General features: G+C 41.6%; 1 protein-coding gene across 2 annotated transcripts in view; it reads right to left on the minus strand.

Annotated features, from left to right (window-relative positions):
* LRRC3B (leucine rich repeat containing 3B) overlaps nucleotides 1–23,427 on the minus strand; it is a 44,625-nt gene that overhangs the window by 15,198 nt on the left and 6,000 nt on the right. The window contains exon 1 of one of the 2 annotated variants that reach the window (XM_014937664.1): nucleotides 18,610–18,761. The exons of the other annotated variant lie outside the window; for it this stretch is intronic. The gene's annotated coding sequence lies outside the window, so the exon portion shown is untranslated. Of the gene's footprint in view, nucleotides 1–18,609; nucleotides 18,762–23,427 lie in introns of those variants that run through there. 2 annotated transcript variants of the gene reach the window in all.

Consider the following 23,427-nt stretch of genomic DNA (forward strand, 5'->3'; position numbering starts at 1 on the left):
TTTAATAGAGGTGAGGAGGAGGGTGTGTGGGAGGGGGGGGGGGGGGGGAGAGAGAGTAATGAAAAAGCGTTAATATTAAAGTAATAAAGCTTGTGGCCATTTTTCAGTCTGAAACACACACCACCATAAAACAATGCTTAAAGGCACTTGCTTCTGTTCCAAACCACCTGCACGCTAAGGCACCCTGCTATTAGCACAGAAGTTGTTTACTACCAGTCTCATTTCAGTGTGATTCCAGGAGAGCCATAAAGCTGAATTTTATCCATGTGTGAATTCATGTGGCCTCAGGATTTCTTTGGAATGCCAAGCCCTGCCATGTCACCTGTGATCCCTGCCCGGTCACTAACCCACTCATTTCTAACAAGATGTATAAAAGTCATCTTGGAGCAAACGGAATCTGTCCCCAGTGTGTGGCACACGTACGTCCTCCTCCTCCTCTGGTTCCTGAAACAGCAGCTACTCTCAGTGAGGTGTGTTGAGAATAACCATGACGGTGGCTTTGTGAGCCAGCATGTGTCACCTCTGTCCATACACTGCCCCAAAACGCTCTGGGGGGTAGTATGTAAAACAAGACTACTATTTCCTCTCCTGAAACAATTCCTTCCAAAAAAAGAAATGCAGAAGCAATAAAATACAATGGGAGAGAAACTAAAAAATGGGAATTCTTTTGAAATTAAGACTTATTTTAACCTGTTGACATTTTTTTCTTTCACCTGCTTGACCCTTTTTTTTTTTTCTCCTTTCCCCTCTCCCAAATAAAAGCATACAAATTCAAAGCTACTCACCTGCTTTTTTTTTTTTTTTTTTTTTTTGGAAAAACAAATTTTTTATTTTTTCTTTCACCTGCTTGACCCTTTTTTTTTTTTCTCCTTTCCCCTCTCCCAAATAAAAGCATACAAATTCAAAGCTACTCACCTGCTTTTTTTTTTTTTTTTTTCTGTTGGAAACAAACATTTGGATTTAGGAGCTCTTTACAGAAACAGCCCAGCTACAGAGAAAGTCTTTGTCTCACTGTCAGGACTAGTAATTCAAGGACAAAAAGACAGTGGGTAGAAGACTGGCGATACCTACAGAGATTTTCAGGGCTGTCAGAAAAGCCTGTGGAATTGCAGGAGGAGGAAAGAAGAACGAGAACCAGAAACTGCTGTCACGCCTGTGCTCTCACCGTGAAGGAAACCAGACATGGCAGTTTCAGGTGAGAGACCACATTGGCTCATGAGCCGATGGGTGAACCCCTTACAGCCTGGAGCCCAGTGAAATTGCCAAGCATCAGCAAGTTCTATACATTGTACTATCTTTCTGGGAGCTATGTAACAGGCCATGAATGAGCCCACCACCAGCAGCATCAGCTTCCTATTGACTAATATGGTAGAAGGAGATGCACTGATACAGTAAAGGACTCATAGTGATACAGTTTTACCCTGTGTTTACCACACATTTTCACTGAGAGTGAGAGAGTAATGAAAAGCATCCTGCTAATTGTCCCCTCCTCTCCCTCTTTTTGAGAATCAGTTAATTTCAAAGGCACCTTCATTTCTTTTATGCACTGAAATCCCACAAGTCAACAGTCCATAATACCCAAAGCTGAAGTACAAATGGGCTACGCAACACTATTATCAAGTCCCAGTCTACATACGGTGAAGAATGGCAAAACAAATAGTGAAGCAAACCATATCACTTGAGAGGAGCATTTTCTAATCTTTTTCTTTGCACTCTCCATCACAGGAAACATTACATCGCCCATTCTCCTTCCCTTATTTGCCACAGATGCAGTGCCACGGTGCTGCAGCAATGCTAGACCCATATCCGTAAGCTGGCTCACATCTGAGCACCTCCTGCACCCCTGACTCTTTCCCTTCTTGCTTTCAGTCAGCCAAAAGTACCCTCCAGTTCCACCCCGCCTGCCCCTACTCTACACTAGACGGTGAACAGACAAGCTCAGGCACAATAAAATGGACTAAACTGTCACAGTGCAGCGGTGCCACACACACTTTCAGTGCCACTCACGTTCCGGTCCAGGGAAAGTTTGTCTGCACCCCAAAACAATGCTTCCCCAAAATGTCAGATTTCCCATCTCCAGCTGCAAAGAGGTGCCCATCCTCGCAAACCCGCATTTCAAACCTTGCAGCCTTTGCCACTCTGAGGAACAGCCCAGTGTCAAACCTCAGTCAACACAGTGCTGTCAACTGATTTTCAAGCTGGTCCATGATAGATGAGCTGAATTTGGAAGCAGACGGTGTTCACATGGCAATAGCCACGTGTTTCTGCACCACCAGAGCTCTCAGAGTGCTCTATGCTCAAAGGCATATCCCCAGAGCACAGAAGGGAGACACTAACAGCCATGGCATTGACAGTCCCCCCATATTGTCACCATTGTGGACACATGCCCTCATCAAGAGATGCAGACCTCAGCCTCATGCCTGCACTGAGAGTGAAGAGACAAATCGAGGTAGTCTCCTGAGTTCCACAGCCACCACAGAGGACGCAGAGAACATGTGCCAGCAGCCACAGCACGACTGTGCTACAGCAAGCCAGGAGACACTGTGCTGGCAAGCACCTGGTTACTCGGGACACGAGTCTCAACAAGTCCTAAAAAGCTATTAGAGTGGGTCACTTCACCTGCTTTCCTTTTCATTGTGATATAGAACTTCTTTTCCACCAAAAAAACCCGTCATCTTAAAAAAAATAATAAAAAAATCTAAAATTTAAAGTTGCACCACTGAAATATACTTTGGCAGATGAAAACACCTCTGCAACCAGGTAGAAGCAGGTAACTGTGGAGGTGTTTCCTAACTTCATCTGCAATATTAACCCACTGGACCATCATTTTGTATGAAGTTCCTTTTACGACTGCACAAACAACTTGGTTAGGAATGAGTGATTAGTTCTCTATCAGTGATTTCAACAGCTGCCTGTTAAAATGGCAATAATTTATTTATAACAAAAAAGATAGTAGCCTCCTCTTAGAATCAATTTTAAGTAAGAAAAGAGGAAAAAAAAGCCTATTTATAATATGCTAATAATTATTTTATTTAAAGTTATTAAAATATTCCCCAGACAAAATTCTACATTCTACCTTTACTCATTAAAATGTGGCTAGTCTTATGTTCAGGAACTTACTAATAATCTCAAGCAGAAGCTCAGATAGTTGTGGTGAGATTATATGATATGTTTGTAAAACGAGACACCTAATATGGGCTGCGTTATGAATGGTCTACCATGAGCAAGACACGCAGATTGCAACCCTGTATTAACAAGATCCGTTAACAACAGAAGAATCTCTGCGGAAAAATAAACGACCTTTTTTTGTGTAACAGTGTCAGAGGAAAGCAGCCCAAAAGACAGCACAGCTACTCCTGGGAACAATTACTGCAACATTCGCAGACTCCCAGGAGTTTTGAGGCAGAGCCACTGTTCCCACCGAGAGGACTCTTACTGCATGCAGGATGAGGAGTGACCCTGGCAGACCTTCACGAGATGGTAGGCTGAGTCCTCACTGCTGTGCAGCCACATTGAGAGCTGCTGGCTGTTTAAGAAACCCTAAAAAGCTGAAGGGCTTTTTAAAAGTTGTAATTATTAACTTAAAGCTGACAGAGCTGTGCTGGAAGAGTAGATGAACGCTGGCAAAGGTGGGTGGCTCTGACTACACTCAGTGGGGATGTCCAATTTCTCTTTGGAGGACAGGGCTGACTAACTCATGCTCCCCACTTGTGGCATGTGCTCAGCAGGAGAGGGGCCAATCCCTGCTTTGCACTCCCTTAAGTGGTGTGACTCTCAAGCTGCTGTTGGGCTTGAAGCTCAGAAGAAGCTGGGAGCCAGAAACCTGCCTCTTGCCGATGGCCACATCTGCACTCTGTGAGGCAGCAGCTCCCAGCGCCCTGCTCCTGTTGAGCTCAGGAGCTGTCAGGTTCCTGCTGAGCTGGAAACAGCATCTTCACTGTTTTTTCTTCTTCTGTCCTTTTCCCCATTTGATGACTGCAACAGAAGCACTTGTAGAATGGGACTGTTACACCCATTCAAGCTTAAAAGAACCTTGCTCAGGCACAGACGACAGCTCTCGATGGCAACATGAATGTGACTTCAGACTAATCCACCTTGTTGTTCTGACACATTAAAACCATCTCTGAAATTCCTGTGCTGCCTGTAGTCACTCCCGTTACACACCTCTGCGCAGCCAGCACTCAGCCAGGCCAACACAGGACAAAAGCACAGAGAAAAAAAACACGTGTTTTTGATAGATTCACACTCCTTTATGAACTAGATTTTTTCTTTTCGTTTTTAATCATGGAAAGACATTAATAGTTCAGCTTTAAATATACGTCTATCAACAAACTTTAGATCTATTTAATACACACATTTTGCAAAGAACTGGTTTGCATTTAAAGCACATTAAGTGTATCTCTGCTAGCTCAAGGGACAGACTACTACCAGAAAAAAGGTGGTCGATTTAAAAGCTATTTCTTCCTTGAATATTCTGTTCTCAGAAATCCCAGGCCCCTGTAAGCAGTGAGAAAGTCTGGAGCAATAAAGACCTGTCCTCAGCAGAAGAGGAAAAAGTTAAGAAACATTTAAATGAACTGGATATGCACGTGCCTGTGGGTCCTGATGGGATGCATCCACGGGTGCTGAGGGAGCTGGCTGATGTTAATGGGAGGCCACTCTCAAATATTTTTGAAAGGTCATGCGGATCAGAGGAGGTTCTTGATTTTCAAGAATTTCCAAGAAGAATTCAGTAAACAACAGGCAGGTCAGTTTGACCTCCAACCCTGTGAAGGTAATGAGCAAATAAATCTGGGAGCAATTTCCTTAATATATGGACTGAAAGAAGAGGATTGGGAGTAGTCAGCATGGATTTATGGAGGCAGAAATCACATCTGACCAACGTGATAGCTTTCTGCAATGAGACGTCTGGCTCGTCTCACTGAGATGAGAGAGAAGTGTATGCTATTTATCTTGACTTTAGCAAAGCTTTTGATGCTGTCTCCCATAACACCCTCATTGACAGACTGATGAAGTACAGACTAAGTGGACAGTGAGGTTCATACCTGATCAGGGGAATAATGAAGACAGAAACAGACTCTTCTCAGTGGTGCCTAGAAAAAGGATAAGAACTGGTTGCCTAGAGGTTGTGGCATGCCCATCCTTGAATGTACCCAAAAACCTGCTGGACAAGGCCCTGAGCAACCTGCTTCTGCACAGGGGGTTTGGACTAAGTGATCTCCAGAGGTGCCTTCCAGCCTTCACCATTCTGTGATTACTTCCAAGGTTAAACAAAACATCTGCAAGAACTACAATTCAAGAAGAACTACTTGAAAGCAGTGTAAATTAAGACAAAGATAATTCCAGGCCTTGCAGCACAACATTAAAGTCCTACTGAAGCACATTTTCATTTCTTGTTTATGTCACACATCTTTGTACAATCTGTGTTGTCTGTAAAGAAGAGATGCACTTCATGGGGTGCTTCACTTGCAACAGGGAGTTATAAGCACAGATTCCAAACATAGAATTCAGTTGTAGATGCTTTCTGTCACTTAAGGTTTATGAAACATCTTACCACTGAGCACAGTCTCCACTATGACTAGGGTGGGTGAACAAGTCCAGTTACAGATGTTTTATTTTTAAAAGATTAATTGTAAGGCACATAGTGTAAAACATTAATTAAAATTATACCAGTTTCCACAACAACAGTGCTTCCTGAGAAATGGCTATATTAACAAACACACACTGAAGATACAAAATTATTGTATTGCTCTGCAACATTATACTTTAAATCAAAATAGCGCTCTTCTTTTTTAACTCATACCAACATCTAAAAGCAAAGGATCAAAACTGCAAATATTTATTAATTTATGTCACTGAACTGCAGTCAACAAATTGAATTACTGAACTGACAGCATGACAACATCCCCAATAAACATGCATAAACTTATTTGGAAACTCTTGAAAGGAGAAAATTTTTAAATGACAGCAAGTCACACACGGCCAAACTTCTGGTAATTGAATTCCTAAGTTCCTAATGAACCCATTAAGTGATTAACTGATTTCCATGCATCAAACACTAACTTGGGTGCCTTAAAACAAGCTGTTTTAAGAACACAGTCCTTAAAAAAACCAAACCAAAACAAAAAAAAGCTTAAGCCTGTTTTAAAGGCTTTTGGGCACCAAAATGGTACTCAAGCTGGCCAGAAAACAAGGGGAAATTTTCATTCTGTTTTCAGTGCCCAAATTACAGAACGAAATCTCATGACGTGTAGCTAGAAGGCTTCAAAAGAAAATGAACTGCCTGAACTTTCCCCTAATGATTTCAGGAGGAGCTTAACTGAGCCACAGTAGAACAAGCTTTCTAAAATTTCACCTTTTGTTATCAATTTTAAGAAGTCAGTCCAATGGATTGTAGTAGGAAATACATTTTTCCATCCTTCATTTGCAATCCTGTCTTAGAAAACCCGAGCCCAATTCACATTCCTCTACAGGGATGAAATACATGCCAAGGGAAAAGAAGAACTTTGCAAGAACGAGCCACCGAGGTTTTCCCTGAAGCCCCCTGTTGGGTTTTGTAGCCTTAAAAGTGAAAAAGACTTTTATCCTGCTTGTCAAATCGAGAACCCCTGTTTCTGCTCAGTGTCTTCTGACCACTTTCACTCAGGGATTCTCTTGCTATCTTCCAGCAGAGCCAGTAGAACTGTTTTCATCTCCTGGTTATCAGTCAAACTTTCTACCACACTGTTTGCTTAACCTAGCAATCCCAGAGGCTCCCAAGAGGCAGGACTCTGAAGGAAAGTTGAAGCACTGCAAGTTGTTGGAGAAGCATGGCGTACCACCCCTGCTCCACACTTCTACAGGTCCAGATAATCTGCAGGTGAGAAGGGGAGCACTACTGCTGACCAGCTTTTTTCTACTCACAGAGGGGTCAACCACGGAGATAACCTCCACATGTAAGCAGAGGAGCTACATCAGAGGATCATGTAGTTCACACCTTGAAATAAAGCACCATCTCAATTTTCAAGTTCACAGTAACAAAAATATCTTTAAAATTCAAGGACTGATAGCACTGATAGCAGACAAATTCCTTTTAAATGTACTACACAATTTGGTTTTACATTTCAGGTGACAAATTTAATTTCTCTTTCTGTTTTATGCTGAAGAGATGCTTCCCTTAGGCATGAAGCCTAAAAAAGGCAGCACACCACATACTTGCCCACAGTCATTACCTCTGAATGCTGGCAACCACTGCTTACTCACTGCTGCTTATGGCTTTTCTCATGGTGGGAAAGGGCTGATTGCAAGGAAGCAATTAAGTATTGTTTTGGTTTTTTGTTTGGTTTTTTTTTTTTAGTTCTTTCTGGTTTCTGTGCTAGCCTGTTTTAAAAGTTGTTGTTTGCATATTTTCGCCTGGGGTTTTACAACTTTCTCTTAATACATCTTTCACTCTTCTCCAAAAAAAACTCCATTCTTTTCTGGTTAGCCTTATTAATTTGACCAATTGGATTAAACCCACTTAAAAAGCTATTTGCTAGATTAGTTTACTATGGTCTACATTTTAAACTATTGCTGTTTATTTCACTTTTAGTATTTTAATTTCATTTCATTTGATCCACGAAAAAAATGGTATACACAACAATTAATGCAGAAAAGAAGCCCAGAGGAAATAATATTAGAAAGCTGCAATAAGAGAGGGAATATATGTACATATGTTAAGGAAAAAAATATAATTAAAGTATCTATGTAATGGCACCAATAATGAGTTACTCTGATCTTTTAATTTAATCTCATCTGAAACCATTTTTTTCAAGGACCGTTCTTTAATTCATAGGTCCATCCATAAGAAATTCAAATGTCCGGATAACTCATAAAAATACTACTTAATTTGGTGTAGTCATGCATGACTACATAAAATAAGCAAGATTCAACACTATAGTAAAGAGAAGAAATGAAGTGTAAAAATATTTTCCCTTCCACTTGATGTTGAAGTCACACTCATTTAAGTAAATATTTTTGTATACTGATAGAAGCTAAATCTATGGTTTTTTCAAAGCTTTGCTTTACTTGTTGCTTGTAAGCTACTGTGGTTTTTTTGGCCTGCTTCATATAAAATGACACAAGAAGTTTGTGTTCATGTAACACTACTGATGAAATGCTCTTTGCTTTTTACAAGTTGTTTGGAACGAACATTTTAGTTCTCTCAAAAAGGTGAAGAAAATGTTGGCCAACGTCTTTGCGCATGTCCTGTGGGGATATTCATCCTCCATACAAACAGATTTCGCTACCCTGAGTCAGCAAGCCATAACGGCATGTGGTGAAGCTATGATACACACCAGAAACTTACAGACTTGTTATCAGCAAGAAGAAACAACAGAATACACTCTCTGAAAACTACCCAAATGTCCCCAAGAGCACTTGGATAGCTTCCCCTTTTGAACAGCGACTTGATGCTTCACGTTCAATCCATCCACGCCACTTTCTCCTTTCTTCCTAAATTCTGAACATTTTTCCTACATCTACTTTTTCTGAGATTCAGTAGTGACAGTTTCTTCCTTACACTCCTACGTGTATTTTGCACAAGCTGTTAAACAGAGTTAGTCCAAGCTCCTCTTCCACATCAGTCACCATTGGCCAAAAATTTTTCTGCAGAATCTGGTACACAAGAATCCAACTGACTTCACAGTTGCAAAAGCTCAACAGCAGCCAGACTATTAAATAAAACAGAGAAGGGAAGTGTTTCTAAGTGATACTCCAACGTGCAGTGGGATGGAAGGCTGTTTTTGCTATGCTTTGAAATAACCTAATAAACTGATCTTAGAGAAACCCCAGTTCTGACCCTTACCATACAGCTTCTAACTTGTGCAAACACAGCTTGGCTCCCAGCCTGAAGAAAGGTTTAGTGGACCATTGTCATGCAGACCCTTGAAATGTCCACAAGAAGCATTTACTAGGTGAAGACAGGTTCCAAGTGGTTAGCAGGGATGGGGTATGGACACAGCACTTGGAAGGCAGGTTGAGCATGCCCAGTGTAAACTCTTTATGCTGTGTCTAACTACTGTAAGGGCATCACTTATAAGCAGGCAACAACACAAATATTGCCTAGTATCACTTGGCTGTTGCACTCTGCAATAAATCCAGGTTAGTTCAAAAGGACACCATTAGTAAGAGCACTGGCTGAGACCTTTACCTTAATAAGGAAAGAAATTATTTATCTACCCTGAGCATAAATGTACTCTTCAAATTCCATGACAAGTCTTTACCACAAATTCTCCTTTACCATTCAAAGCCAGCATACAAAGACTTGGAAAACAAACAAGTTAGAATTACCTAGACAAATTAAACCTTGTGATCTTCACAGTCCTAGCAAAGCAGAAAGATTAATATCAGCAAATCCTCCCTCTCACACCAAAGCCAACATTATACCTTGGTAATTCTTTCAGTTGCACTCCAGTAAGACGTCTTTTAGTAACGAACAGGAACAACTGGTTTTAAGGTGACAATCTAAACTCAATGTCCTGTTTTTAAAAAAAAAAAAAAAAAAAAGCAAAAATACCAGAAGAGATAGCAGGAAGAAAAAAAGTGCCACTGGAAAACTGACAGATTCTGGGAGATGAAATGATTCAAGTCTGAATGTCCTTCCTTCACCATGTGTTAGGACCACATGGCATGAGGAGAAAATCAACATGTGCAGTATCTGAAACCCGTGTCAAAGAACAGAAGAAACTGGTGGATAATAAAGAACTGATCTATTACGCAAGTGCTGATTTCTGCATATGTTCATATACCCCTTCCCGCAGAGCTTTCTGCTGAGTACAAGACCCATGGGGAAAATGGCTAATCCCCAGCAATGACATGGTGTGAGAAGCCTATCTGGGAACATAGTGCTGTCCTCCATGCTGAGGGTGCAATTGCAGGAATAAAGAGTTAGTCACCATGTCTCCCTCATCTTCTGCATATCCTGCTCTGCAGAGACAGGCATTCACACCTACAGGATGCTGCTAAGTCATCTAGGGACATGGCATAAAGGAAGCTGCTCTTCTACAGAAAACTCCTACGCACACAGTGGACACCCCACTAGGATTTCTTTCTTTACATGGACTTCTACAGGATGCAAGATGGATGTCTCTGGAGGGTTTGCTATACCCTGTGGAAGAACTGCTCTGCTTCAGCACAGTCTGACTTTTCTCATGCATGCTAGAAAGGAGCAGAGAGCATCTTTTTACATCCTTTGCACATACTGTGAGGCCCAAGAGAGGCATAATAAAACAGATAAATGATTAAAAAAAAATTGGTTTGGTTACAGACACCCTTTTGCCTTTTTTTTTTTTTTTTAAATAAATTGTTGTGTGGAATTGCGATTCACCCTGAATGCTGTAAACATTTCTTGTTAGCTCACTCCCAAAGCTCATCTAAGAATGGGCTAAGATCACGTGCAGCTATCGGGTGAAGCAAAGGAATGAGTCATCGGTCTGTGAGCTGAACAACAGGCGAAATCACAGATTCAGAACAAGGTAAGCACAGTAATGAATGAAACACCAGCTTCTAAATTACACCTCTGGAGAAAGCAGTCTAGGACAGCAACTCATAAACATACCTGCCTAGCCTAGAATGAAAAAGCATATAGGGAATCCAGTGGGCCACTTGAGAGAAAAACTCCATAGAATTCAAGCTGGGGAAAATCCCACTGAAAGAATGTCTGAAACAGCTGAAGGAATTCAATTGCCTCTGAAACTAACTTGGTCGAGTCTTGTGTCTTATGTTCTTACAGGTTGGTGTAATTTTATGGATTAGGAAAATGTCATTCTTTAATAAACAAAGTATTTATAATTAATTTATAGTGAACTCTACTAGTTTTACTCCTACTCAGATCAGTACAATTTCCCTCACAGAAGGAAAATAAAGGACAATAGTGCAAATGCTTTCTCATTTTGTATTCAACTGGTTTCTTCTTTGACTAAACAAAGATAGCAGGGTCTCACAAAATGAGAGTACTTCCCACCAAACAAACTGCCAAAAAAGGCTCAAATTCTGTTTGCAGTTTTCCTGGTCTAAATGAAAATAATCTAAGTAATAAGCTACCAAAGCAACTGAAAGCAAAACATGTCCCCAGAGATCTACAGCCTGATTACTGATGATAAGCTGAGATAGCACAGCCCCAGCTGCTCAACATTACACAAAGAAAGAGGTGGGCAGGTTCAGAGAAAGCTGCACATATTGGTTTCACTCCTATTCACAATTTACCCCTACTATTTCACTCACCCACTCTCTCTTCACCAAAGCATGAAATGGCAGTTGCTTAGATTTAAGCTGCTAAATATTCAGCTACTGCCACCACAAATCACTAAATAAATTAACAACATGCCACCATCCCATATAATATCTCTTAAACATCATGCTTGTCCAATGTATATTCAGATGTTTTGCTCTCCCCCTGAACTATTCTGCCCTGTCACCACCTAACCAGCTGCAGTACCCAGTTGCCACCACAGCTCCTGCTCCTTCCCTGCCTTTTTCTGAGGACCACGGAGGCTCACTGAGGACAGCTGTGGGTGCAGTACACATCAGGGCTACTTTTTCCCCAAATCTTCACCTGCACCGAGACCTCTCTGAGCATCACATCCCATCTGTTACTCCTTTAGCTACTGCATGCTACAGATATGGCAGTAACCACTCTCCTGTGAAACCTACGCACAGCCATGGCGTGGTTGCCTGCCCAAGCTTAGCCCTCAGTGGAGGACGGAAAAAAAACAGGAAGAAGGACAGCCTGGGAAGAAGGCCTTCAGCTCAGCTCTTCAGGAAACTTCCCCACCCAGCGATTCTGCCGGCTCGGGTCCAAGATTCACAGGTTTAATTTTGGTGGCTCTCTTCCTATTAACACTTTATTTTAGCCCAGATGTGCTGCAACACACTGTGCACTGGCTGCACCAGGCTGGGCAGGGTGAACATGCTCAAAGTGTGCAGCTGAGAGGGGTGAGGACCTCATCAAGAAAAATAATACTGAAGATATATTAAGAGGAAGAGTGCTCAAAATGGGGCAGTACAGGACAATATGCAATTTAGGGACTTCCAACATGCACCAGCATGTCCCCAAAAGCAAATACTACTAAATTTTTTTATTAATACCTCCAAACCTATACTTCAGCAGCTTAACAGGATGATAATTTTGAAGGCCATAAAGACTCCTTCCCTTCTCCAATCTGGTCCTGCTTCTTCACTTACTGATTTTTTTTAAGGTAGTTCAGCTTCCACCTCTGTTTCATGGCTTCTAATTAACTCATTTCTCATTTTAAGCATTTACAGCTTGGGAATATAAAAAGCAAAGGGAGAGATGATGAGCAGAAGGAACACAAACTGGCTGCGCAGGATGCCCACTCCAGGAGCTGGACCACCTCTCACCTGTGGGCAGGATGGAGAAGCAGCTAGGGGATGTCTCTTTCCTGTTTGTGAAAACACGAGGGGCTGTGAAAGACTGCTTTCCCACCAGATTGGGGCTGTATCACACCTACCACGCAGTGACACTGAGCACCCCTGCCACACACACAATTAAATTCTGTCAAGCCACTGCTGACCACCCCTAGTGCACAGCACATGGCACGCTTTAATTTAGCATTAGCAAAATACCAATAGGCCCTGGAGAGACTTGGATTTAATTCTACTCCAAAAAATATGTTCGCTATACTAGCGGCAAAGCAGCAGCACTGAATAATAATTATTAATTGTCAGCTCTTTGAACATTTTCATACCTATACCAAATGTCTTGGAAAGGACAGCTCCTCTTCCCCAACAAGAGTGCCAGAAACAGTATTTTTCTGAAAAGGAAGACCATTTCTGATTGCAGATGATAACTCTACGTTTCTTTTCTGAACTACTCAAATTCTGGAAGCAGAAGGAAAAAACATTCAGTACGTAAAACTGCAGCTCAAATATTTTCAGCAGCCCAGAAAAATCCTCTTCCACACGCTCTTGTGAGTGAAAAAACAGATCTGCTGTGAGGCACAGCATGTACCTCATGGCAACAGCGTAGATTTATGTTTCTGCTCTCTGGGAAGTCACTGCTATGTAAAAGGATACGACTAGCTTTACAGGTCAAGGTAAAACCTATTTCCCTGAAATGGACCAAAAACGGAAAACTGATCTAGCAGCCTAAACACACAGAGCTATCAGAAGGGGTTGAGAGGTAGGATACACCACCACTGATTTATACAGTTTAAATAGCACAGTCAGTGCTTTTCTCCTCCATTTGACAACTTCTCTTTTTGCTTTACATTTTCCTTGCTTTTCAGCCCTTTGGAAACCTCACTCATAAGAGAGAAGATGTCACATCTCCCCTGGAATGAAATTGGCTTATGACACATTGTATAATTCCAAAAATACATAATGCATTAATTTGACACACTCCTGTCATCAAGACCCTAATTTCTAGTATCTTCTTGTCCAGATACAATTAAAAAAATTCTCTGTCTCAGCCATCTAATTTGTATCACTTTAAGAGGGAGAGTTTCTTCCCACTCACCCCAAGGTCCTTCACATGGGAGATTCCCAAACCCCTGGAGGAGGGTCTTGTTTGAGTCTCTTCTTCAATGTACTACATGCTCATCCCAGCAAATGACTATTACTAAGCTGCTTATCTCAGCCAACGCTTTGGATTTTAATTCCTATCTTCTTGACTAATTTCCCCCCTCTTTTGCTGAGCATTAGTTTTTTCCCCTACCCTTGTCTTCCCGTTACTCTTTCCTCTCACCTTGGCTCTGCTCTCTGGACCTGTGTGTTCCTCTTCTTCTTTACCACCAGACTACTGTGCACGCTGCAACTTACCTAAAATTACAGTAGTGATTCTGTGCAATACTCTCCAACTGTAGGAGTGCTGTCTGGCAACTGTTCAGGTAGATCCCTAAAACTTAAATGGGGCATTTTCTGTAAAATAGGTGTACTGCTATATAAACTTTATGCCCTCCTACCGTTCTCTAAAATTAGAGCTGCTTCCCTGTAAAAAGGCAGGGACAGAGAGAGGGAGGGTTATCTGGATGTACTGAAATACTCTATAATGTCTTCTGGTGGACAATTAATTGCAGGCTATGGGTCAGAGAAGTGTAAGAGATCCACCTGCTCATAGGTTTGTGGTCTTTCTGGTGAATTTTAGGAGTTATACACCATCTCAGGTAAGCTGCCATTTCATGTTCGCAACAGACCTCATCTGGTTAAATATTACATGTACCTTGTAGAAAGCAGGAAAATTATTGGCAAACAGACCCTTTGTTCCTGCTTCCTGTAACACTGCGCTACCCCTGCAGTGACCTAAGATGAGACGACAGCTGACGAGGAGGGGACAGAGACACAGCACTGTTGATGCCACCACAAGCAGTATTGTCACAATCTGACCCAGCATCCCTATCCTTCCCTTATCTCCCTCATCATTTACCTTTTTCTCACCCTGCATCCCCCAACTGTAAGTATACACAAATCAAATGACCTGGTGCAATGTTTTTCTCACAGAATGTCCAAACGTCATATTCCCTGGTTTCAGGGTTTCATTATGCAGAGAATAATGGGAGCAGACCCCAAAAAAAACCCCACCAGAAACCCAGCCCAAAGTGTACATTGATGTTGCTGACATCAGTCTTGCCTCTCTAAATCATCCCTAAATTACAATATCAAAAGGAAAGGATGCTTCACAGAGATATAAATACTGGTAATTATTGTTCATAGTCTTCAATACACAGCCATTTGCACTTGTGAAAGACAATTACAAAACATTATTCTGACACTATGCATCACCAAAGCAAAACAGTGCATGTAATGTACCAGCACGCTCCCTTTGCACTGCTCTCTGTCACTCTGCAGAGATGTCTGGGAAAACCACAAAACAATATTCATGATTTTAAAGATTTCCTCTCCATGTCCTCTCCCGCTGTTGTTGTTTTTTTTTTTCCAGTCCCTGCATGGTTTCATCATCGAAAATCAGAGCATCATTCACTGCCATGAAGCTGCATATCCTGGACATAAAGGAAAACCAAAATTCTCCTTTTTGGACCAAATCCCTTCAATGGGAACATTGTCCAAGTGAAAGCAGCCTGGCTGAGCCATGTAAGAAGCTAGGAGGCAGGGGATGGTATAGCAATCCCATGATTTCTGGATGCAAGTTCAGGAAAGAGAAAGCAAAGGCAGGTGCCAGGAGCTGCTGCTGAGACCTGAGGAGCGGCTCCATGGCACTGCACACATGGGCTAAGCCTGATCTTATTTTTCCTTCCCTCAAGCCTGGGCAAGCAGACCAGCTGAATGCACACATGCACAGAGACTTGGCTCTGAATGTGCTCTTTATATCATATACATTGGCCAATTCCACCAAAAACACCCCCCCAATTCTGCTCAGCACCGAACAAACGAATGGAACTGAAGGGCCACTGCCAGGCTGGAGAAAATGGCTCTGACTACAGCGAGCAGCTCGGAAAGAAACAGAGGAGGAAAAGCTGGAAGATATGAATTCACAGGGTCAAACAGACTCTTAGTCACGCCTTCGTCAGTACCTACTGTTTTTCTCCTAAATTTGCATAGTCCCTTGCAAAATGAGGTATGTTTGACATGATTTAAAAAAAAAAAATAAAAAAGAGAAAGAAAAATCTTTTTGCAGATTAAATTAGTGAAGCTATGAAGGCTAAAAACCTTCAGATTATAGATTTTACCCCGACCTACTTCATTACACACCTTGTGTGCAAATTTATGATAGGAAAATGTTACCTAATTAAATATAATATGCTTTGATTTTTTTTTTTTGGTTAACTTATTTAATTAAAACTTCTCGATTTATGTAATTTATTATGGCGTGACCATTGTTAATGAAGCTCACAATAGTACAAAAGGTACCGTTGGATAAATTCATGCAAAAGAGATGAAGCAGAGCAGAATGAGGGATTATGTTCTCAGACTTCTGAGGCAAAGAATCCTGAAATAAATGCAAGTTGTGAGTGTCTGGAGCGGAGGGTGTATTCATTGTAATTATTTCAGACTGCATGCTGATTGCAAAAGATTAACATAAATAGGAGTTGTTATTGCAGATGTTTCTATTCTTGCTAGGAAACCCCTTGAATATAGGAAACACAGAATAAAAAATGTGACTATGCTGTACTACAGCATTGTAACTTTTGTTCTATTCTTTTTTTCTGTTCTGGACATACCAGAAGACATATAAATAAAACTGTTCATGTTCACACCTTGAAGGAAAAACACCACTCCTCTCCAGTAACATGACAAAACATCTAGATGTAGAGGTTACAGCTACAGCTCAGCAGCGAGCACTTTGGCACATTGCTTCCTTCTCTCAGAAGTGCCCTTAGACTGCACGGCACTAGGTTACCCTCCAGAGCCCATGTAGCCTGCAGCTACAACCATAGTCAGTACAATAAAATTCGTAGTAATTAACAGCTTTTAACATCCTTGCTTCTCCATTCACGACAGCAAATTGGACACATAAATAATTCACATGTCATTTCAATATTTCGCCTCCTCTTCTACGTTAAGCAATGGCAAAAATCCATATAAAACAGTCCATTCAGACTTCTTTCTGCAAAGTAGGTAGAAATGTCTAATGACAGTACTGGAGGTATGTATAATACATCACACCGTATCTTCTGCTTCACTTCCTCACTTCTCATAATTTGCTTTCTTGTCCCAGTAGAATCACAAGGCAAAGAAACCAAGAAGAAAACTAAATGACTCGGGGCAGGGCTCTTTGACCATAACTTCGATCTGCTCAGGTCTGTCTTTGCAGAACTTTTTAAAAGAATTATAGAGCTATTCAAGCTCTTCAGCTATTTGTGGACCAGCTGTATGAAGTATCCCTCACACTCACAGAAGCCAGTATGAGTCAAAGATGCCAGCTGCTCAGATGGGCATGGCTACAGTGGTCAGTACAAGACCTGTCTATATAGGCTGAGTATTGTTTCCTATGGTTCTGCATTAAACATGAAACAAAAAGACCAAGGTTATAGGGGCCTCTCCATACAGCAACATATATCTCCACATACACTATGTTTTGCTGTCACAAATGACACCGCCGTCAGCTAGAACACCATGGGCCAGACCCCAGAGCTTCACCCCACGGCCTGGAGTCTGAGGGGGTGCACGCACCTTCCCTTTATGTTCCTCAGCCCTGTGCTTGCTCCGGACTGGATGGTGCCAGCACTGTGTGAGACTTAAAACCAGTTTTCTTGGCCCAGAGAGGACCACATCCTCTGCTGCCTGGGACTCGCTGTGCTGCAGGGCCAGTGTCCACCTAGGTGGGTTTGGGACTCTGGGCACCTCAGCTGCCCACCTCTGCCAGGAGACGGGCCTGGCCCTTTCCCAAAAGAGATCAGGCCATGGAGGAGGATGGTCACGTTGTAACCAGTGGTTTGAATGCTGCCAGGAACCAGAGGCCCTCAGAGCACGTCTGTCCCTCAGCACAGGCTCTGCCACAGCACCTGGCTAAGGCAGGTTCAGTAGCCACCTCCACTGACACAGCATGGCGCAGCTCATACTCCAGATCTGTCCCTCTACTTCAACGTTATGAAACAGGATCATCGACTGCAGTTCAGACACGGCTTTAAAATAAAATGTACTAGCGCAAAACCGACAGCCCTGTCTAACATTTACAGAGCAACTTTCAGTGGAGCGGCTCTCACGGGATTTCTGAAGTCTTTCCAAGCCAATTGTATAATGCCACAGGTTTTCACAAGCCTAGCTAAGGGCAGAGTCTGGGTCTCCAGATATATGATTTCTTCTACTCACTGCCAGCTGCAAGGGGTCAAACGCTGGCAGCCCACAGGAGCAGTTCTACAGAAGAGCATGGCAGAGGAAGGACAGCATGGTCCATGGCAGCGGGAACTCACCACAAGCACAACACAACCGCTTGCTGTGTTGAAAAAGAGGGAGCAAGCCAAAAAAAAAAGAGATAGAACTGCTGTTTCCCCAACACAGAACAGTAGGGCTACAGTAGAAATTACACCATACTTGCAGGGGGAGCGGGCGATTTATGGGCACAATTACAAATTCTGCAAGTCCTTTCCAAAGGACTGTCCTTGGAGCGACTGAAGCAAGATCCCAATCTCTTCGAACTAACTACGTAACAAGGTTCAGCAGGAATGAAATGTATTGTACGACTGTCATTTCTATCATTTTGAGCAGAATCTTGTTTTAGTACCCTGTCAGATGACAAGGGTAGATACGAATTCAATAGATAATACTGAAGGCCCAGAAATAGTTATTTCAAGTATTTTTATATTGCAAGTGAGGAACAATGCCTCACTTCTCATTTGGACATATGCTGCGTTCAAATCAGTATGAATAACATCCATTCTTAAGGTGTTTTCATTATGATTTTCCATAAGTCTATCACAAACTGAGACAGCATGCACATTACGGACGTAAATCTATTATGGCTTACACCCACCTTAATCAAAACAACTTCAGTGAGCTAAGATTTATGCAGGTTTACCCCAAGTCTTTAAATGTGAGTGATTCTCAAGCCAAAAAAAAAAACAAAACACCACACCCCAAAACCCACAATACTGATGTTTCCAAACCAAATAGCAACCTATTCACTAACGGGAACACCTCGGGTACAACCCTGGTCTCAGATCTGAACCTACGCACATTCCTGTGGCTCCTTCTCCTTGCAAGACTCCAGCTCCATCCCCAGCAGACCATCCGTCAGCTCTAGCAGGGGTACGGGAGGACCAGCTCCAGGCACCTGCACTGAGAGTCTGTTGCTGCCCTGCTCCACGTGACCCTCAGCCCACACAAGGCATTAAGCTGGTGCATGGGAAGGGTCCTCTGTAGCTCACACCTTTAAAGAAAGGGAAAACAACTTTCAAAAAGCAGCAGCAGTTAAAAGGGAAGAGACACGGTAACATAAAAAGAAAAGCGCAAAAAGTTTAGGGACTGTAAACATTCTCATTAGTTTCCAAATATTTACAAGGAAAATGACACAAAGTTCACTTTTTATTAACTTGCTACACTGCTATGGTATAATAAAAGATTTCTCCACTCCTGATCCGAAATGCAGAGGTGCTGTACTTTTTTAAGCCTTTTGACGACTTTTCTAATCTAACACTTGAGAACACCTTACCTCCTTATTCAGAATGACCATTTTCCCTTGAGGAAGGAAAAACCTATCCACCTCCCACTTCAGACCTCCTGAGCTGACTCACATCTTCTATAACTCTTTTTCTTTGTTGTGCCAACATCTCTAATGGACTTTGTTCTTTAAACATCAGTTTGGTTCAGCAAAAAATTAGAACAAGGTTTTAAAAGTTCTGTGGAAGGAAGAAAAATAAAAAGGAAATGTTTGGCAAGTCAGAGATTTTAAACCCACACTGCAAAATGCCACATGGGACTCCCCCATTGCTAAAAACATTGAAATCTCACCTACCCACCCTCCTCAAAACCATGCCACTCACTAAGAGAAAAGAATCGAGCACTTTTTTTCTCAGTGAGGTTTTGGAGAAGATGAAAGCAAAGAGGTGTTCCCCAAAGCCAACGTGGCCTTAGGTGCACCCTTCTCTTGCGGCAATGAGGCTCATGGGGAACCTGCAAATACCATCTCCCTTCTACACCACCAGCATCGAGATGCCAGCACCGCCACTGCTGTCGTGCAGCAGGGCACCTGGCTTTCAGTCCGGTGTTTTCTTTGCTTGTTATCACAGTTGTTGAATAGCAATATTCTCTTTATCGCATCTGTGGAATACAGCATTCCTCTCTAGTCTAAAAAAGTACAGGCTACGGCATAGGAAGAAGATTTCAAAAAGTTTACACAGATGGTCATTTCCCCCACCCCCCCATTATGGTGTGAAAATGATGAAAAGATAACATAATTACACTTTTTTAATACTGGATTTGTTTTGGAAGTGATGACACAGAGCAGTCACTTTTAATTTCCTTATTCCAGGTTCATTCTTTATCCAGTAAGAACTATAAAAATTCTTTTGAAGAAGTAATATGATCGAGACTAATAAAATTCAAGTGCAAAATATTTTGAGAGGCAGCTTAGGTACAATTGTTAAGCTGTCAAATAAAATTGTCTAGTCTAAGTTATACTGGAGAATGGACAAAGTTTATACCTAGTATCTCAGTCTGAAAGGGAGCTGTTTCCAGGAGCAACCCTTCTCTCCAAGACGCTGCTAGGTAACTTCAAGAACAGTCAGGTATATGGGTGAAAACAGTGAACCTGAGTACAGCATCAATGCCAGCCTCTCACCAATCTCCAATTTTCACTACCATGAACTTTGCACCTCTACAATCACCCTACCACTACTCACATCAACTGACCACAACAAGCTCAGTATCTGTAATTAAAAACAAACATGCTTTTTTTTTTTTGCTAGGTGGCAATAATGAAGTGCACTTTCCTGATAGCCAGTCCCTAGAAATTAAATATGTCTCTGTCAGCTGTGGAATTTAAGTCACTAAAAAGTTACCCTTTATCTGCAACTGACTAGTCCAAAATGAAGAAACAACGTCAGAAGGGCTGACACCGAGTGCTTTTAGAGGTCCATTAGCTCCTGCATACACACACTGCATCTGCAGTCACAAAAATGTCATTTCTACTACTACACACATATTTATTAAATTCAACAGCCTTTTTAACCCCTTGCCTAAATATTTTTGGAAGAAAGGTAATAACATTCTTTAAAAAAAAAACAAACTGAGGAAACTATGAATGCATAGGAAGTTGAGAAGGCTACTTGGAGCAGCCAAGGGAATGGAAGAACACACGTGGTCACGGCATCAGCCCCTCGCTCCCCACTGCTTTGCACTAATGAAGCACTACTCTGCAAGCCTGAGAGTATTTTAGTCTCCTTCTGCAGAAACCCAAGTGATTACTCGGGATTCAAAGCTGCACTCCACAGCTTCTAGAACCAGCATTTAAAACTAGCAGTTTTAGCCCACAGGATTAAAATTGCTTCATTAGAAAAAAACCCAAGACACAGTAACTCCAGTAAACAGGACTCCTTTTGGGGAGCCCACAGAAAGCCAGAGCTTACCTGCCCTGCAACTCCACAGCAAAAGGAAAATAAAGGACTCGTGCAACCTGCAGTGTCCTCATTCACCTCATGTTTTTTCTAATGACTTCCCAGCTAACTCAAACATCCATAAACTTTTTAAAGCAATTTACTTATCATCAAAGCATTGCTTTCCAAGTCATGCATACCACAGTAAAAAAAAAAAAAAATTAGATGACGGAGCATGGAACTGACACCCCGAGTTTCTCTCGGGGAAGGTTAGGCTCTTCTTTGGAGAAGAGACAGAGTCTGTAGAAGTACGTTTGTGGTATGGTGATACAGCCACACAGAAAGTCCAAATTGGAATGGTATTTTTATACAAATTAATCCTGAAATTAACGCAAAATATATTTTGTTGGATCTGCCCTGCAGTCTGGTTTCATATCGGGAAAGATCCCCAGCACAACAGCTTTTTGTACGTTGAAAATAAATACACGTTTGTGAGCTGAAATCAGTGGCGAAGGTGTAACAGCAAACAGCCCTATGGCGAGCTTGCAAAGAAGAGCCATTCTCAGACAAAGACTGAATACAAGAGGGTACATCAATTACTGCTGCACAAACCAGATCAAAAGAACAGCACATAGCTGATGCGTTCATAGTTGTTCATGCAGCATGACAATGAGAAGGGCTGAGATGATATTAGACAACACAACAGCATGCATTCAATTTTTAACAGATTCATGCAAATATCTTTTTTCTTTTTTTTTTGCTCACAACCAAGGGAAGTTGCAATGCTACTGACACTGCACGGTTGACTGTTGTTGTTCAATGTGTTAAAAAAAATCTGCTATAATTAAGGAATTGCTTGGCCTCTGTCCATTTTGTTCCACGCTGCTGCCTCACGCTTGTTTAAAGAACTGAGAAAATTTGTTGAAAATGTGGCAGATAGTGGGAAAAACAAACATTAAGCTTGACTGGTTCAAATTGGGCAGTATTTGTACAGATGGAGCACCTGCCGTGACTGGCAAGAAGAACAGTCATGTCGTTTTGCAAGAAAAGTTCGTGGATCGAAAAGTTATTGAAATACCATTTGTATCCATCAGGAATTTTTTTGAGCCAAAGATTTAGGTTTCTTACATGTCTATATCTTGTCATCTCCTCCTCTAGCAAAATAAGTATTTATGCACGAGAGCTGCCAATAAGCATACCATGTAATTGCTGAAAATGATGAGCAGAATACATATACAATGTATTCTGTCAAGGGGCAAAAAGCTCCCGGAAACAGAAAGTGACCGATACATTTTCTTAACAGGAATTATTAACCCTTCAATGACAACAGTCTGCTTAAAACCAAGAATGGAATCAGAAATCTGGTCTGCAGAGACACAACATCTCAGCTTTGCAGGCTCAATACGTACTTACGGGGAAAGGATTGCCCGTTTACTGCATGCTGTCATCCACGTGCTGCTTTTAACTCAATGCTGAAAAGCTCTTATTCTACTTGAATTGGTGTGCTTCAGTTATTTGCAGTGTGTGAGAAGTGACAACTGAGTTTCTGAGAAATACCGTGATCTGATGTTTTTGGAAGTTGTTTCACTTCAAGTTTGAAAATCCTAGAAAACCACAACTACCCATTCATATCCCATTTTATAATGTGATGTAGAACATTTTCTTGGAAACAGTTTGGAATCTCTCATCTTTAAAGAAAGAAGAGATATTCTTGCAGCAGCAAAGTGAAGACTGATACTCATATCTACAGAATAGGACCAGCCACACCCACAGAACAGCAAAACCCAAAAATGAGTACTTAGAAGCAGTTGTCCTCAGATACACGCCTTCCCTTTCAGCCCTGCAGATTGGGACCGACACTATTAATTAACAGTAATACTATATTATGAACTTTGTTAAAAATAGACTGTTCAAAAGTCACCAATTCTCATCTCAGTGACTCGGTGCCAACAGAGCTGAAAACAAGGGCAAAGAGGACGTTTAAAAAACGCTACCAGACTATTTGAAGGTTGCAGTGGCAGACGTACTCTGTTAACTTCATTTCAGGAGAAAAGAATTAAGGGTCATTCTCTCTTTTGACACTAATAACAATAAATTACGTTTAATAATACAGAAGAATCAAGATAAATTTTAAAGATCATTTGCAGCAAATCTAGGAAAAGAAAACAAACCAACCACAAAAAACCCCTATAACCCTAGCCACACTTGCTGTAAAGACTGGCCCCTGGATTTACAGATTCCCAGTCTTGTGAACAGTCTCCTGCCTTTAAGTATTTTCTGTCTTCTGGAACTCCTACATTTGCACATATTGATTCAAAATTTTTGTTCTTGGCAAATACCATTTTTGCCTAGATGCAGGAAAGTGTAACAGAACATCGCCATTTCAAAATAAAACTTCAGAACTAAAAAAAGCATTACAGAATCTGTGTTTAGAAGTGTATGAAAAGGTTTTTGGTGGATT

This window comes from Calidris pugnax, unplaced genomic scaffold (genome assembly GCF_001431845.1).
Source record: "Calidris pugnax isolate Ruff unplaced genomic scaffold, ASM143184v1 scaffold11, whole genome shotgun sequence".
NCBI classification, from domain to species: domain Eukaryota; kingdom Metazoa; phylum Chordata; class Aves; order Charadriiformes; family Scolopacidae; genus Calidris; species Calidris pugnax.